The sequence below is a fragment of the Salvelinus namaycush genome, chromosome 27, assembly GCF_016432855.1.
Source record: "Salvelinus namaycush isolate Seneca chromosome 27, SaNama_1.0, whole genome shotgun sequence".
Lineage (NCBI taxonomy): Eukaryota > Metazoa > Chordata > Actinopteri > Salmoniformes > Salmonidae > Salvelinus > Salvelinus namaycush.
Window position 1 is genome coordinate 33,580,138 of NC_052333.1, and position 19,036 is coordinate 33,599,173.

Genomic DNA, 19,036 nt, shown 5'->3' on the forward strand with positions numbered 1-19,036 from the left:
CACACACACACACAGTGAGGGGAGCATTGTGATCAGCCCCCTCAACAGATGGTGTAGAGGATGAGGGGCTGACAAGAGATAATCTGTGATTACATATCATATAGAATATTTTGATTATCATTGTGGTTATAAATTCAATATCGGATGTACCTCACAAACCTTTCCATTGGTGATGATCTGCTTAGTAGTCCAAGCTAATATGTTTGGCTCAGAAATGCTAGATTTTAAGCCATATTACAATTGAGCGTGGTGCTTTATAAACTCCTCATATAGAAATTGACAATGTGCAGATTTGTTGCCTTTAGACATCATATAAAGCCAGGCTTGGGAGTATTTATGAATGTGTTTACATCTGGTTAGGCTTATTGTTACTTTTCATGGACATTGGCAGACATGACATACATTAGATGTCCATTATTACAACAGAAAGTACATGTATTATTCCTTACCTCACTGCTATGATAATTATGTTTCTCCCTTCAATACATTTTGTCTGCTTTTTAGTACCAAGAGCTTGATTTGAATGGTATGTCTCACCTCCTTTTCACATCATCTCGCTCATGATTACCAGTGAATACACAACTGAAATAATTCATGACATTTTACCACTATATTAAAAATATTCCCATATTCTCATACATTTCTATTCCTTTCAAATAACAAAATCAATCGAAACACCACTAAAATGTTATTGTACGCTACTCATTTGATCGGAAGTATTAACCATCTCCTCCCTTATCTTTCATTACATGAAATACGCCGGTCCAATTTCCACGTATTATGAATCAGTTGTAATAGATGGGATGAGGAGGGAGTGGTGGTGGTGGCAATATACCAGATATACAGTCGTGTTATCATATTTGTTTTCCATCCCCATGGCAGAGCACACGTAGGGCCTAGAGGGACAGTTAAAGACTAGCAGGATTAAAGACAATTAGGGGGTTGATTGTTGTCAGAAAGGGGAGAAAAAGCAGATTAAATATGGAGAATTAGGTCAAAGTGATGATGATGGATAGAAGAAGGAGGGAGTAGAAGGAGGTGGGGGGGGGATTGAGGTCAGAGAAACCGATTGCGGTAACACTGAACTGAAGAGTGCCAAGAAATAAGTGGAGAGAGAGAGAGATTTCCTGATAAAATGTCAAAAATATAAAACATTTAGAGAGCGTCATTTCCCAAAATTTGAAACCCTTATTCAAGGTTTCAAAGACCTCTCTGATGAGAGTAGGCTACCCGTCCTGTTGGGGGAGGACGCAGAGAGCTGTGGGTTGGCAGCGCACTACATTGCTGCCTGCCATAAGTTGAGGGACAGTGTCTGACAGACCAATCAACCTGCACATGTCCTCTTCTGTATGCTTATTGTTATTGTTCAATGTATGGTTATTTTGACCCTTGGTTATTGTTGTTACTGTTGCCAGTTGACAATTTTGATTCTTACTATTTCATATTGTAAATATCAAAAGTAAGCTTTGGCAATATGTACATTGTTATGTCATGCCAATAAAGCGAATTGAATTGAGAGAGAGAGAGAGAGAGAGAGAGAGAGAGAGAGAGAGAGAGAGAGAGAGAGAGAGAGAGAGAGAGAGAGAGAGAGAGAGAGAGAGAGAGAGAGAGAGAGAGAGAGAGAGAGAGAGAGAGAGAGAGAGAGAGAGAGAGAGAGAGAGAGAGAGAGAGAGAGAGAGAGAGAGAGAGAGAGAGAGAGAGAGAGAGAGAGAGAGAGGCTATAATGGGACTAAGAGATATGTTATTGCCTAGTGATGTGTGAGTCAGGTAACCTCATCCACTGTACTTCTCCTGCTTTGCTCCCTGGGCGTGTCTGTCTGGGGTTTTTCCACTGTCTAGACACCACTGAATCAGCATAGGATACTCCACTCTTCCTCCTCCTCCTCTCATTCTTTTTCCCCTCTCGCTACCAGCGTAATTAGCAGACACTTTTATTGATCTGTGGGATTTGGGCCCAAATCCTCCATGTCTGGTAGACGGATCTGTGGTAAAGTCGCTCTGGGGTTTTTTGGTGGTTCGCCCCTGTAGACGAGCCCACCTGTTAACCCCTAGCCCACGCAGACAGTGCAACACCCCTCATCCACTTCTGAGGGGGTATTTTGGAGGTCGTACGTATGTGGCATATGGATAAAGCCTGTGTTTGTTGATTGTGGAATTGAGCATGTTTTCTAATTAGTGTGGGGATAAGCTACAACTGTCATGATGACAAATCTTCCCAAAAATCGAATAATGTGGATCTATAGTAAAATTAAAAAGCTAGCGTGTCCCAACTTAAAAATAAAACGGCTCTCATGAGTTAGTAAGTGCTGGCCCCAGCTAACACAAATCAAATAGTTTTGTCACACAGCTTGTATTAGCATGTGCATGCTCCAGCTAACAAAAACAGAATAAACATAGTAAAAACAAGGAAAGTTAGCTAGACTGAGCATGCTAGTTACATTAAACACAAATGTAATGGTTCACATCAATAAAGAATTCAAGTTAGATAGCAAGTTACCGTGTGCTTGCCTAAGCTACCAAAAATCTAGGCCTAATGGTTTTAAAATCTGGAAGTTTGCTAACTAGTGTCGGTAGTGTGTGCTAGCCAGCTAACAAAATAAGTTACAGTAGCAAGCATGAGCTAGCCACAGTCCAGGGCACAGACACCATGCAACATCCCCTGCCACTACGTCCTATGTACAAAAAAAATATTAGAGAGTTGAGAGAATTTACATCTCTGATAGATTCATAGCCTCAAAATCAGACCGTTCAGACTTTAGCTCAGTCTCTTTGAAGATATTCCCTTTAAAAGCTGGTTTACACCACTCTTCTCAGAAGTATCCCATAAGGCAGTGAGTAGCGTGATACACTGTATATACAGGTGCTGGTAGAAGTTCCTGAATAAAAACAGGAGATATTCATTATCTACCTGTGTGATTTTAGTCTGGAAGCCTGGAAGCCACAGTATCACAATGTTAGAGTTACAGGGCCCAGATTCACAAAACACTTCTTACACAAAAACGTAAGAAAAAATATAGGACTTCATAAGATAGTTCGTAAGTGCAATTCCTCAACAATATCTTAAGATTTTCTTATTTTCTTACGAACTTTTCAAATATCTTCTTACAAATCTTCTTAAGATGTGTGTTGCTAAGCAGCCCTTTTAGCTAGTTATCTAGCTAGCAATGGAAATCATGTTAGCATATTTCTTAGTAAAATTACTATTCTAAAACATGTTCTTGCGTTTAAAATAATTAATACTGAAACTTTCAGATTAAATTCGTGAGTGAATTCAACATGTTCAATTGCTTTCATGAGCTTTTTCTCTCACGGCCCTGAGTTTAAAACAAGGGTTTAGCTATCTTCGAATTAAGCACATTTCCAATAACTTTATTTTCAAGAATCGAATTTCTTCTTCACTTTTTTGCTTAAAGAGAAACATAAGAAATAGCGCAAGAAAAATTCCAATAACCTTTTTAAGGAATAGCAACTTTGCTTAACTTTCTTCTTAAATCTAGACCTGGCAGTTAATAAGAAATGTCTTCTTAATTAAGAAGGTTTTGTGAATCTGGACCCAGGTCTACTATAAAAATGTAAGTGAATGAACTTCTACCATGCTGTTTCCAACTACTGTAACTGAGCTCAGACAAAGAGATTTTAGCTATGCTACCACATGAATAGCATTTAGCTGTAGATGGGCAACATGAATGATACTTACATCCCAAGACCAATACTATCACAGCTTTGCTATCGCAGACCATTGTTGTATTACTTGTATTGCTTGCAGTGATAATGTCATTAGGTTATGCTAGCAAAGGTGCACGGTCTTACGAATGTAGACAAGACAAGGATTCTGCAGAAAGGAGTGCTGTATAGTTATTTGTGAAGCTACATACCTCCCTCTTTCCTCTCTGATAGCATGCTACAGTACCCAGGGGTGTGAATTTTGTGGTTAGATATTTTTGTCTGACACTAGTCATATGGCATCTCCAACTTTGGTGGGTAAAGACACTACTGAGAAAGTGTGAGTTCTCACTTTGTCTTCCTTAAATAGGCAATCACTTGGTGTACAATCTGCATGTCTTGAATGCTCGTACATGAATAGCCAACTGACATTTACTCCTGAGGTAGTGAACTGCACCCTCTATATCCACTGTGGTTCCCTTTCAGTTGGTCACTCGGTATAACATACTATTGGGAGTCAACGACCAATCATGTTCACCTGAAATCACACCCAGCGGGCCAATGAATGCCGCATTCATTTTCTCAATTATTCACTCTTCACATTACCTGAAGGAATCACACAGAACCACCCTACGCCTTCCAAATCACACAGAACCACCCTACGCCTTGACCTCTTTCTCCCCTCTCTCCCATTGAAATCCTGTGACTAGTGATCACCTGACAACCTGCCCACTTGACCCCATCCCCTCCTCCCTTCTCCAGACCATCTCTGGAGACCTCCCATTCCTCACTTCCCTCATCAACTCATCCCTGACCACTGGCTACGTCCCCTCTGACTTCAAGATGGCCAGAGTCACTCCCCTCTTCTAGAAACCAACACTCGACCCCTCTGTCGTCAAAAAATAACTTAACTTGTAATTTCTTTACAAAACACTTGAGCGTGCTGTCTTAGACCAACCTTCTCGTTATCTCTCTCAGTACGATCGTTTTGACCCTAACAAGTCAGGCTTCAAGATGGCTAACTCAACTGAGACTGCCCACCTCTGTGTCACAGAGGATCCTCCTCGCTTTTCATCCTCCTAGATGTATCCGCTGCCTCTGACACCGTGAACCATCAGAACCTCCTCTCCGCCCTCTCAGGGTTGGGCGTCTCAGGCTCTGAAAACTCCTGGATTGCATCCTACCTAGCAGTTCGCTCCTACCAGGTGGTCTGGAGAGGATATGTGTCTGCACTACGTGCTCTCACTAATGGTGTCCCGCTGGGCTCGGTTCTAGGCCCTCTCCTCTTTTCTATTTACACCAAGTCACGCGGCGCTGTCATATCCTCACATGGTCTCTCCTATCATTGCTATGCGGATCACACTCAACTACACTTCTTCTTCCCCCCTTCTGACACCCAGGTCACTCAACTCTCTGTTGGCTGGGCTCAAACCCCTGCAACTTTTTCAGAATGGTGCAGCCCACCGGTGTTCAACCTTCCTAAGTTCTCCCATGTCACCCCGCTTCTCTGCGCACTCCACTGGCTTCCTGTCAATCATCGCATCATCTTCAAGACCCTGGTGCTTGCCTACTGAGTAGCAAGGGGTACTGCACCTAGCCTTCAGGCTATGCTCAAACCCTACATCCCAACCCGAGCACTCCGTTCCGCCACCTCTGGTCTCTTAGTCCTCCCACCCCTACAGGAGTGTCCCTGCACCCCAATGGTGGAAGAAGCTTCCCCCTAAAGTCAGGACAGTGGAGTCCCTGCCCATCTTTTGAAAACACCTTGAACCCTACCTCTTTGTAGAGTATCTTAAATAACTGTCACGATACCATGACGCCCTGGTGGAGCTCCACACTGAAACACTGACTTCCCATATTCAGTCTCAGTCTCATAGTGAATCACAAGAGAAGCTGTTTGACTCCGACTCAGCAAAGTTCAATTTCTGGGTCTCGTTCAGTTTCAGTATTCAGTTCTGAATCATGAGTTTTTGTCCCAACAGAGGAAGGTCACATTCCGGCTCTGTCTGGCACGGTTTCAGCTGGAGCATTCGGTGCCTTTTCACTTGTGGTTGCGGTTATTGGGTCTGTTCGGCTCTTTGATAGCTGTGGTGCCTCTGGGACTTTGGTCGATGCGTCTGTTTCAGCACTGGGTGATTACTACTTGTCTGAATGCATCACGCCACTGCAATCAGTGGCTCAAGGTATACCCGTCGTGCGTAAGTGCGTTGACTCCTTGGAGGGACCCGCCACTGCTGTTGCAGGGGGTTCTCATAGGACGGGTAGTGTCCTGCAGGGTGATCACAACAGATGTATCCTTACTGGGATGGGGAGTGCTCTGTGTGGGCTCCTCGGAAAGAGTGATTTGGTCAACAGCAGAAAGGGCATATCAATTACCTAGAGCTAATATCTGTTTTGCTAGCGTTGAGGCATTCCCTTCTGATGTTGGAAGGCCAGCATATGTTGGTAATGTCCGACAACAGGAGGGCTGTGGCGTACATCAACAGGCAGAGGGTGACTCCTAAACCTGGCCGGTTATCTGCTCGTATAGGGCAGTGCGCATTGCCTGTCCCTCTGGTCGACGTATTTTCACTCAATGTGGATCACTCAATGTGGGTGCGGATCTACTTTCCAGGGGGGTCCTATCTCTACAAAGAAGAGACTGCACCCCTCTGTGGTTGCCCAGATATGGGACTGCTTCGGCAGGGCCTACGTAGATCTTTACATATTGCGAGATAACACGCATTGTTGTCTGTTATTCTCAATCAAGGATCTGTGCATTCTGTTGGGAACAAATGTTTTGGAATATCAGTGGCCTCGAACCCTGCTCTATGCGCATCCTCTGGTGAACCTGATTCAGGCAACTGTGGAGGAGAGGGTCCATCAGGAGGGTCTGTTGTTGGACCGCCGATATGGATCTGTGGGCGTTTGAGTGGCGTTTGAGGTTTGGTGTCAGGTTAACACCCCATAAAGCTGAATTCTAATTAGCATAATACAAAATCCCCATCAAAATCTGCCTATTTAAGCTCGAGATATCGAGTGGATGCGTCTCAATCCACAGCATCCATCGACGTCGCCCTTCCGCACCTCGGTAAAAGGTGGCAGAGCTACAGCAATGTTTGTAAGACCATGAGACATCCCGAAAATCGGTCTTCTCACAAAAAAAGTCTGTGGTGCCTGAACTGTTTGGCCTACAAAACACCTCTATGGAAAGATGTGACTCTCACGAACACGATGGTGTTCTCCATTTTTCTCTATGGCCCCCACGGATCTGTCCATTTCTGTCTGTATTGTCCAAACAGTTTGGGCTACACACTAATATGACCCCTCTATGGAAAGGTGAGGCCCTCACGAGCACTTACATGTTGGTTGTTTTCCTGGGATGAACACAAGCCGCACAAAACTCGTCTGAAGGTACAATTTAAAAAAAAATAATGGAAGTAAATATGGAAGTAGTTTAGTGGCTAAATAAGGGGTTAAATAGTTGTCCAATTCTTCATTTATTTCTTATATCTCTCAGATATAGGACAGACACTTCACAACAAACTTCCTTTTGATAGTAAAAAAAATATCTGTTGTTCCATGTAGTGAAGCTGTTATTCAATACGTTTCTATGGGCTAACAGCAGTCAGGCCAAATTCAACGCTTCATCGAATTATATATATTTTTTTGATACCTTAAGGGGGCTTAAAATAAAAAATCGAATAGCCAAATGATGACCATCTTAACACAACCCCCCCCCCCCCCCCCCCGAATTAGAAAGGGCTTAGACTCTAGAGGGATTTATTTAAGGGGGTTCTTCTTTTCAGAGCTCTTTGGTGAGAAATGTTGATGTTTTTTCAAGAGTTTTTTGAGCAGGGCCTTGCGTGTCATGTAGGGATCTCTGCGTGTCATGTAGAGATTGACGGCTATACCCTAGGGTCTCATCCTCTTATGGTACGGTTCCACATTGAGTGAGCCTGTAACGGGTGTCGTCGTCGGATGAGGAATAATCGGACCAAAGCGCAGCGTGGTAAGTGTTCATGCTTTATTTTAAACTGAACACTATAACAAAATTACAAAGAGAATGAACGAAACCGAAACAGTCCTGTCAGGTGCAGAAACACAAAACAGAAAATAACTACCCACAAAACACAGGTGGGAAAATGCTACCTAAGTATGGTTCCCAATCAGAGACAACGATAGACATCTGTCCCTGATTGAGAACCACACCCGGCCAAAACAAAGAAATACAAAACATAGAAAAATGAACATAGAATGCCCACCCAAATCACACCCTGACCAAACCAAAATGGAGACATAAAAAGCTCTTTAAGGTCAGGGCGTGACAGAGCCTTCGTTTAAACCATTGGAGTCTGCGGACCTGACACAAACCGGTGCGCCTGGCATCTACTACCTTGCCCTGTCCAAAGGACGTTAAATCATTTGTCTTGCCCGTTCACCTTCTGAATGGCATACATTCACAATCCATGTCTCAATTGTCTTAAGGTTCCCCCTCATCTACACTAGTTGCATTGAAGTGGATTTAGCAGGTGACATCAATAATGCATCGTAGTTTTCACCTGGATTCACCTGGTCAGTCAATATTATGGAAAGACCAGGTGTACTTAATATTTTGTATATTAGGTGTATTTCCACCACTTTCGTTCACTCTATTTCTCTTCATTCCTCCTCCATCTCCCTCATTGACTCTCCCTTCCCTTCTTTTCTCTTATCTTGTTTTCTCCCTTTTACTGTATGTATTCACCGTAGTACACAGTAAATAGCTAAGCTGGGCTCCACATACTGGTTTTACTGGGAAAGAGGATTAATTTATCTGTTTATGCATTGTTCCTCAGAGATAACCCGGCAACAGCCCCGCCTACTGTGTTTACGGGCCTTCAGACCATCCTGTCAGAGTATTGGAATGGGGTTGAGCTGTAGGAGGTCACAATGGAGATTGCTGTCGTGACAACATTTTTGGGGGTACTACTTTGTTTACCGTCTCTGGCCGGTTTAGTGCGCCCTCAAATCCTTTTTACCGAGGAGATTATCCCCCCATCTAGCCTTAAATATATATGATTGCATTATTCCCCTTTTCATCACTAAAGTGCAATGGGATTGTTTTCCCGGGGATATCTTCGATGACGTTCTTTGTTTGTGAGGCCTGCTGTTTTTCTGGTTGATGGTGTTTCCCCCCTCTCATCTTCCACCCTCCATAGAAGGTTGGCATTCTTGATGACACAGAATAGGCCAATTTGGGTCCATCGCCTAAGCAGGGGCCTATTTAAGGTGTATCACTCAAATGAGGGCCACTGTAGCTTGAAGTATAATTCAATTATTCTCTATCCTTTTTTTTTCTTCCTTTGGGTGATTTCTCAATTAATGAATTATATCAAACCTATTGCTTCTCAACAACTTCAGTTCCTCATATAGTCAACCAGATAAACATTACACACCTTATCTCAGAAAAGTCCAAGAAACCTTTTGATGTAGCATGCTAGTTATCCACAACTTGTCAACTTGGCATGGTCATTTGAAATGGGGAACAGCAGTGAACAACACACCCTCTCTGAGCAAATTGAACTGTCGCTGATGTTGACCTCTTATTAGGTCAACCATAAAGGTCATTGGGTCATCTCACACATAATCTATACTAGATATAACTTCAGAAGCAAAATAAAACAATCTTAGTCTCTACATTTAATCCCCGTCAACCCTTAAAAACAGGCAAACAACCAGCGCAAGACGTGTTGTCCAGTTCCGTAAGAGGCCAGCAAACAAAACAACAGTCATAAATTATCCATCTGGCATAAGATCGGAATCATGTGCTAAGAATTATTTTCTTCTATGCAAATCCCCCTCCATTCTCTTATTGTCTTTCCCCCCCATTTTCTTAAGTCTCAGTAACCGCTCTGAAGGATGTGGTATTGGCGTTCGCCAATGGGAGACTCTGTTGTTGGAGGATTGGAGTCTTGTGATTGGTGCAATGCTTGAAAGAACATCTGGAGCGGGAAGAACCGGCTAAGAGGGGGAGTTGATCCTCAATTCCATATATTCTTTACATCCTTAGACACCTCATTGGATATAGTGGATTGATGTTGTGTTAATGCCCATAATCTGCCATTTCATTTTCCATCACTCTTAACAGAAGTGAAAGACAAAAGAAGATACAGTATGTACTCTCCTTTTGTCCAACATCCAAACATGTTTTCTGCCTTTTCTTTAAATGCCCTGCTGTTAGAATGTGTTGATAATGCATCATTTCCTACACAGGTATACACTGAGTACACCAAACATTAGGAACACCTTCCTGATATTGAGTTCCATCCGCTTTTGCCTTCAGAAGAGCCTCAATTCACCGGGTCATGGACTCTACAAGGTGTCGAAAGCGTTCCACAGGGATGCTGGCTCATGTTGACTCCAATGCTTCCCACAGTTGTGTCAAGTTGGCTGGATGTCCTTTGTGTGGAGGACCATTCTTGATACACACGGGAAACTGTTGAGCGTGAAAAACTCAGCAGCGCTGCAGATCTTGACACAAACCGGTGCGCTTGGCACCTACTACCGTACCCCATTCAATATTTTGTCTTGCCACATTCACTCTCTGAATGGCACACATACACAATCCATGTCTAAATTGTTACAAATCCTTCTTTAACCTGGCTCCTCGCCTTCATCTACACTGATTGAAGTGGATTTGACAAGTGACATCAATAAGGGATCATAGCTTTCACGTGTATTCAACTGGTCAGTCTATGTCATGGAAAGATCAGATGTTCCTTAATGTTTTGTTCCCTCGGTATAGGTGTGTACAGTATGGGAAATAACAGGGAGCAAATTTTCCTGGAAAAAATGAATAAATAGAGGAATTGGGATGTAGGGAGGGAAGTAGGGGGATTGGAGGACTAAATTCTCATTTGCCCATTTACCAGTTTACCAATGTACTCATGACTGGTTGGTGCAGTGAACAAGCTTGCATAGAGACTTATGATAATAGCCCGTTTGGTTTGTTTGCTCATGACCATCCCAAAAGCTGGTGACGGTCACAGCCACTCATGTCATCACTAGTTCACTTCACTTTCATTTTTACAGAAAAGAAAACCACCTACACATTGGTAGGAACTACCCAATTGTTTGTTTTAGCAACGCTACAATCCCACGAGTCTTTGCCATATCACAAGTACTGCCTATCTAATGTCATCTGATGAATCAAGTCTAGTGTTATATATAGTGTACCAACAAGCAAATTCAACTGAAACTTTTGTGAAAGTGTTTGTTGATTGTTCACCTGATTTAAAAATGACATAGAGTACCAGTCAAACGTTTGGACACACCTACTCATTCAAATGTTTTTCTTTATTTTTACTATTTTCTACATTGTAGAATAATAGTGAAGACATCAAAACTATGAAATAACACATATGGAATCGTGTAATAACCAAAAAAGTGTTAAACAAATCAAAATGTATTTAATATTTTCGAATCTTCAAATAGCCACCCTTTGCCTTGATGACAACTTTGCACACTCTTGGCTTTCTCTCAACCAGCTTCACCTGGGATGATTTTCCAACAGTCTTGAAGGAGTTCCCACATATGCTGAGAACTTGTTGGCTGCTTTTCCTTCACTCTGCGATCCAACTCATCCCAAACCATCTCAATTGGATTGAGGTCGGGTGATTGTGGAGGCCAGGTCATCTGATGCAGCACTCCATCACTCTCCTTGTTGGTCAAATAGCCCTTACACAGCCTGGAGGTGTGTTGGGTCATTGTCCTGTTGAAAAACAAATGATAGTCCCACTAAGCGCAAACCAGATGGGAACCACACATGCGGAGATCATCCGTTAACCTACTCTGCGTGTCACAAAGACACAGCGCTTGGAACCAGAAATCTCCAATTTGCCTCATCAGACCAAAAGACAGATTTCCACCGGTCTAATGTCCATTGCTCTAGTTTCTTGGCCCAAGCAAGTCTCTTCTTCTTAATGGTGTCATTTAGTAGTGGTTTCTTTGCAGTAATTTGACCATGAAGGCCTGATTCACGCAGTCTCCTCTGAACAGTTGATGTTGAGATGTGTCTGTTATTTGAACTCTGATGCATTTATTTGGGTACCAATTTCGGAGGCTGGTAACTCTAATGGACTTATCCTTTGGAGCAGAGGTAACTCTGGGTCTTCCTTTCCTGTGGCGGTCCTCATGAGAGCCAGTTTCATCATAGCGCTTGTGTCACGATCGTCTTTGGGTGAGATAGAGGACCAAGGCGCAGCGTGTGCAAAATACATCTTCTTTTATTTTAGAAGAGAGAAAAAACAAGAAACGAACAACTATACACAAACTAACAAAATAACAAACTGACGACCGTGAAGCTATACAGACAAATAGTGCTGACACAAACACTACACATAGACAATACAAAAACACACAAAGACAACCCACCCCAACTCACGCCCTGACCAACTAAATAAATAAAAGAAAAAGGAACAATAGGTCAGGAACGTGACATAACCCCCCCCTTAAGGTGCGAACTCCGGGCGCACCAGCATAAAGTCTAGGGGAGGGTCTGGGTGGGCGTCTGTCCACGGTGGCGGCTCTGGCACTGGTCGTGGTCCCCACCCCACCATAGTCACTACCCGCTTTCGTAGCCTCCTCCAAATGGCCACCCTCCACATTAACCCCACTGGATTAAGGGGCAGCACCGGACTGAGGGGCAGCACCGGACTGAGGGGCAGCACCGGACTGAGGGGCAGCACCGGACTGAGGGGCAGCACCGGACTGAGGGGCAGCACCGGACTGAGGGGCAGCACCGGACTGAGGGGCAGCACCGGACTGAGGGGCAGCACCGGACTGAATGGCGGATCCTGGCTGGCTGGCTCTGGCGGATCCTGGCTGGCTGGCTCTGGCGGATCCTGGCTGGACGGCTCTGGCGGATCCTGGCTGGACGGCTCTGGCGGATCCTGGCTGGACGGCTCTGGCGGATCCTGGCTGGACGGCTCTGGCGGATCCTGGCTGGACGGCTCTGGCGGATCCTGGCTGGACGGCTCATGGCTGGCTGACGGATCTGGCTGCTCATGGCTGGCTGACGGATCTGGCTGCTCATGGCTGGCTGACGGATCTGGCTGCTCATGGCTGGCTGACGGATCTGGCTGCTCATGGCTGGCTGACGGATCTGGCTGCTCATGGCTGGCTGACGGCTCTGGCTGCTCATGGCTGGCTGACGGCTCTGGCTGATCCTGTCTGGCGGAAGGCTCTGGCTGATCCTGTCTGGCGGAAGGCTCTGGCTGATCCTGTCTGGCGGAAGGCTCTGGCTGATCCTGTCTGGCGGAAGGCTCTGGCTGATCCTGTCTGCCGGAAGGCTCTGGCTGATCCTGTCTGGCGGAAGGCTCTGGCTGATCCTGTCTGGCGGAAGGCTTTGGCTGCTCCTGTCTGGCGGAAGGCTCTAGCGGCTCATGGCAGACGGGCGGCTTTGCAGGCTCAGTACAGACGGGCGGCTTTGCAGGCTCAGTACAGACGGGCGGCTTTGAATACTCAGTACAGACGGGCAGTTCAGACGGCGTTGGGCAGACGGGCAGGTCAGGCGCCGTTGGGCAGACGGGCAGTTCAGGCGCCGTTGGGCAGACGGGCAGTTCAGGCGCCGTTGGGCAGACGGGCAGTTCAGGCGCCGTTGGGCAGACGGGCAGTTCAGGCGCCGTTGGGCAGACGGGCAGTTCAGGCGCCGTTGGGCAGACGGGCAGTTCAGGCGCCGTTGGGCAGACGGCAGACTCTGGCCGGCTGAGACGCACTGTAGGCCTGGTGCGTGGTGCCGGAACTGGAGGTACCGGGCTGAGGACACGCATCTCAGGGCTAGTGCGGGGAGAAGGAACAGGGCATGCTGGACCCTGGGGACGCACATTAGGCCTAGTGCGTGGTGCCGGAACTGGTGGTACCGGGCTGAGGACACGCATCTCAGGGCTAGTGCGGGGAGCAGCAACATGACGCACAGGACTCTGGGGACACACAGGAGGCTTGGTGCGTGGTGTAGGCACTGGTGGTAAAGGGCTGGAGACACGCACCATAGAGCTAGTGCGTGGAGGAGGCACAGGGCTCTGAAGACGCACAGGAAGCCTGGTGCGTGGTGTAGGCACTGGTGGTACTGGGCTGGAGCGGGGAGGTGGCGCCGGAAATACCGGACCGTGCAGGCGTACTGGCTCCCTTGAGCACTGAGCCTGTCCAACCTTACCTGGTTGTATGCTCCCCGTCGCCCGACCAGTGCGGGGAGGTGGAATAACCCGCACCGGGCTATGTAGGCGAACCGGGGACACCATGCGTAAGGCTGGTGCCATGTAAGCCGGCCCGAGGAGACGCACTGGTGGCCAGATGCGTTGGGCCGGCTTCATGACATCCGGCTCAACGCTCAATCTAGCCCGGCCGATACGTGGAGCTGGAATGTACCGAACCGGGCTATGCACGCGTACAGGAGACACCATGCGCTCTACTGCGTAACACGGTGTCTGCCCGTACTCTCGCTCTCCACGGTAAGTACAGGGAGTAGGCGCGGGTCTCCTACCTGACTTCGCCACACTCCCTTTAAGGCCCCCCCCAATAAATTTTTGGGTTGTACTCACTGGCTTCCAGCCTTGCTTCCGTGCTGCCTCCTCATATCGCCTCCTCTCGGCTTTAGCTGCCTCCAGCTCTTCACGAGGGAGGCGATATTCTCCCGGTTGTGCCCAAGGTTGTGCCCCGGTTGTGCCCAAGGTCCCTTAGCACAATACAAAAACACACAAAGACAACCCACCCCAACTCACGCCCTGACCAACTAAATAAATAAAAGAAAAAGGAACAATAGGTCAGGAACGTGACAGCTTGATGGTTTTTGCGACTGCACTTGACATTTCCCGTATTGACTGATCTTCATGTCTTAAAGCAATGATGGACTGTCATTTCTCTTTGCTTATTTGAGCTGTTCTTGCCATAATATGCTTGGTCTTTTACCAAATAGGGCTATCTTCTGTATACCACCCCTACCATGTCAAAACAAAACTGATTGTCTCCAAAGCATTAGGAAGGAAAGAAATTTCACAAATTAACTTTTATTAATTGAAATGCATTCCAGGTGACTACCTCATGAAGCTGGTTGAGAGAATGCCAAGAGTGTGCAAAGCTGTCATCAAGGCAAAGGGTGGCTACTTTGAAGAATCTCAACTATAAAATATATTTTGATTTATTTAACACTTTTTCATAGTTTTGAACTTTTCACTATTATTCTACAATGTAGAAAATGGTAAAAATAAAGAAAAACCCTTGAATGAGTAGGTGTGTTTTGACTGGTACTGTAATTCCCCATGCATAGTAAAGGTCCCGTAGGTTTTTTATTCCATTACTATTACCAGTAGCATACCACCCTGCATCCCACTGCTAGCTTGCTTCTGAAGTTAAGCAGGGTTGGTCCTTGTCGGTCCCTGGATGGGAGATGCTGCTGGAAGTGGTGTTGGAGGGCCAGTAGGAGGCACCCTTTCCTCTGGTCTAAATAAATATCCCAATGCCCCAGGACAATGATTGGGGACATTGCCCCGTGTAGGGTGCTGTCTTTTGAATAGGACGTTAAATGGATGCCCTGACTCTCTTTGGTCACTAAAGATCCCATGGCACTTATTGTAAGAGTAGGGGTGTTAACCCTGGTGTCCTGGCTAAATTCACAATCTGGCCCTCATACCATTATGGTCACCTAATCATCCCCCCCCTCCTCTCCCCTGTAACTATTTCCCAGGTTGTAGCTGTAAATTAGAATGTTTTCTCAGTCAACTTACCTGGTAAAATAAGGAATAAATAAAATATTGACTCATGAAGCATGTTGGAAAGTTATAATGTATTTTAAGACTATGTTGTTATGCTGGTGGTTTGGCAGGCGGCACATTCATCCCATTGTTCACCACACTGATACAGTGTTCTGATAAAACCAACAGATGGAGAGAACGAGCGAAAAGTGAACAACCTATAATCACAAAGGGAGAGATGAGAGGAGACAATGGAATATTTTTCACATTTTCCAAGTCATCCTACATTCATGTTCGCTGTTCTGACATGTTGCCTCCAGTTCAGCTGAAGCAATATTTGTGGTTTTATTTTGGCAAGAACCGCTGTTCACTGTTCTGTATCTGTGAGAGCCTTTGTGTGCTTTACGCAACAGTGTGTGCCTCATTGAGTGTGTATACATGCTTGTCATTTTGGAAGTGGGGGTAGGGGTGAGGCACTTTAGTGACCCGTGGCTGAACTTCCCCCCCGCTGTGGACCTTCTGGATGACCTATACGGTTAGAGTCGGGATGGTGACGGGGGTGAACAGGGGGTATGGGTTAGGTTGGTGGGGGATAGTTTTGGAGAGGGTTATGGGTTAGATGGATAACAAAATGTGATTAATTTCAGAGTTACACGTTAATTGCCTTCAGTGTTTTTTTTGGAACGTCTGGGCTGGGGGCAGGTGCACCCCAAGCCTACCCTATAGTCTCCTAAACTTTACTGTACAAAAAGTTCAGTCGTGATGAATTCCATTGAAATGTTTTACCAAAGCAGATAAAGAGGGTACTCTCCAGTGTGCAACTGTCTCTGTTAAACAACCTTGTAAGTCCAGCATGTTATTTTCATTATCGCTAGTCATTATTAGTTATTATTATTATCGTTAGTCAGGTGCTAATTGTTAATAAGTGAAACATCCCTCCAGCTTTAAGTGGTACCGTATGGTTCTCAAACTGTTGCCTTTCACCTGTTTCAAACTGTTGTGTGGTCCGTGGCCGTTCTACATTTCAGGTCACATTACCGTAACTTATTTCCCAGCATGTCTCAGACAGCGTCCTTCCGACCTCAGATCTTCTCTACTTATCCTTTTAGTGTCGTCTGCCACAGCTTCCTCCCTTCCTCCCCCAGCCCAATTCCCTAGGAGGTAGGCAACTCTCCTACTCTTGAACAAGTGCAACACTGGAGCATCACCCCAGACAGGAGAGGGAGGGAAGGAGGGAGGGAGAAAGAGAGCGAGATCAGCCAAGCAGCCTGCTGAGCCTCCCAGTTCTGAGCCTCATCCCAGACATTCTGCTTATTAGAGAAATTAGCTGCAGAGTGAAAGAAGCACAGAGAGCTTTAGCCCCCCCCCCCCCACACACACACACACACACACACACACACACACACGACAGTGAAGCGCCCAGCACTCCTGGAATAGAAGTTGTGCCAGATGGCAGTCAATTTAGCTACCGTCTCACTGGGCAAGTTCAGGACAGGACAGGGGGGTGTGGGTGCTAGACAGACAGACAGACAGTGACATGCAGGACAAAGACACACAAATCTGTTTCTAAATATATATATTTATAGTGAAGTCAATTAAATGTTCCCGCAAGCAGATACGTGCTTTCGAAATATAATCACACACGCCCAATACCCAAACACAACACATTTACGCATAAGATTCATAAAATACGGAATGTCCTTATAATCCAAAGTATATAAATAAACATGAATAAACTATTTATTAACTATAAATCAATATTTAAATATGTATATTTCAGCATAAGATGTACTAACTACTTAATTCCCCACTCCCCCAAAAAAAGTGTGTAAAAAAAGTTGACTTTTGTAGCTTATTTGATCTTGATTTCCAGGTTTTCCCTGTAAAAATCTAGATTCATCAAACTAGAGGCATTGAATTTGACATGAACTCCCCCTTTCCAATTATCCAGTAATATCGTACAATGATATACAGTCATTTCACCATGCGATCGATGTTTGATAACAGCAATGTGATGTCACAGGCACACTAACTTTGTTACCACATGTGTGTCGATTCAATTGACAGACTTCCCCTTTCTTTTCAGCTTTCTTATGTTATTTTTCCTGTCCTGGTTAGTGTGGAACTCAAGTGACCTAACTCTCTAAACAGGGGAAATGTGTTCAAAGTAGTTGAAAGTAGACTGAGACGAAAGGGAAGCTCACCCGACATGTGTCTAAGGCACGGGCCAAGTCTCTCTTCCATAATGTCGTTCTCTCTCTCTCTCATGCCATGGGCAGGTTTTGTGTTTGTGCATGCATGGCTGAACTTGGATGGTTCTTCTGACACTCACCCTCTGAAAGTATATAAGACTATTGAGGATGCTTTGGACCTCTGTGTTTTATTGTGAATCCAAAAATAAAAGATCTCAAGTGTGTGTGTACATGTGTGTTTGCATGACTGTTTAGGGACCTTTGCACCTAAATGTTTAATTATGAATACAACAAAAACGGTACGTGTGTGTGATGTGGGGGATTAAGGAGAGCAAGATGTTGCAGGCCAAGATGTAGGTCAAGGAGAGGGGCTGAGGAGGTTGTACCACCAGACCAGATTGCTCGTTAAGGGCCAAACCAAGCAAAAGTCTATCTGTGTGTTTTTCAGTGGCCACAAGCCAGCCATCTGCTATTCCTTTATTCATTCATTCAGATGTCTTCCATGGGCAGTGGGGTGTTCATTTGGGTGTGCGCATGTGTACGCGTGTGTGCATGGTCACTTGCGGTCAAAAGTGTACATTCATGCCATTGTCCAAAGCCACCAGTTTTGTGTCAGTTGGCGCACGTCCAAACTAATCTTCTCAGTCACATGGCCAATGGCAGCTTCTCATTGGATGAGAGGACGGGGTAAAAAGCCTGGCCCAACGGTGTCTCAGGAGTTTTGGTGTCAGAGGCAAAGTGGGCACAGCACGGATACCCAAAGGGTGTTACAGGGAGGAATTCCTGGAAAAACAAAGAGAGAGTGACATGGGAAATAGTGGAAGAGAAGTAAACGAGAGGAAGTGATGACCTAAGCAAAGAGATGATGATTCCACAGCTAAATGTCTAACAGTAAGTCAACTGCTTCCTATTTTCAACAGGTCTGACATCCACTGTTTAAGAAGGAAGTTGTTGATGCAGAATATCAAGTAAAGTAATTGTGAAATGTTCTATTTGAATCAATGCTGAGTGAATGGACAGTGAACGAACAGCAGCGAATAGACTTGACCCCTTGGGTCTAATAGTTAGGATTGGGATAATAGCTCATGGTCAACAACAGCGGTTGAGAAATGGAGATGTCTCATTTACACTTACTTGATGGACTGGGATTTGGTTATCCGTGGCGACATTCAGAATAATATTGGGGCTTGGAATATGTTAAATATTCTTGCTGGGTTGAATGGAAAATCTGGATAGATTTTTGGTGAAATGACACATTGACTTGATTCACAGTTCCGGTATTGAACAAGAACCTGAGGATGTTTTGGATGAATTTTATTGCTTATAATTTTGTCATCCATTTCTGCTCCATGGATTATATTGACAACTGCAAACATTGTCCACACCTCATCGTGCAGTGGGATTGAGACAGTTTCAGTCAATTCAAAACACAGTGCGTATCAAGAGACAACTACTAGTGACAACAACAGGCAA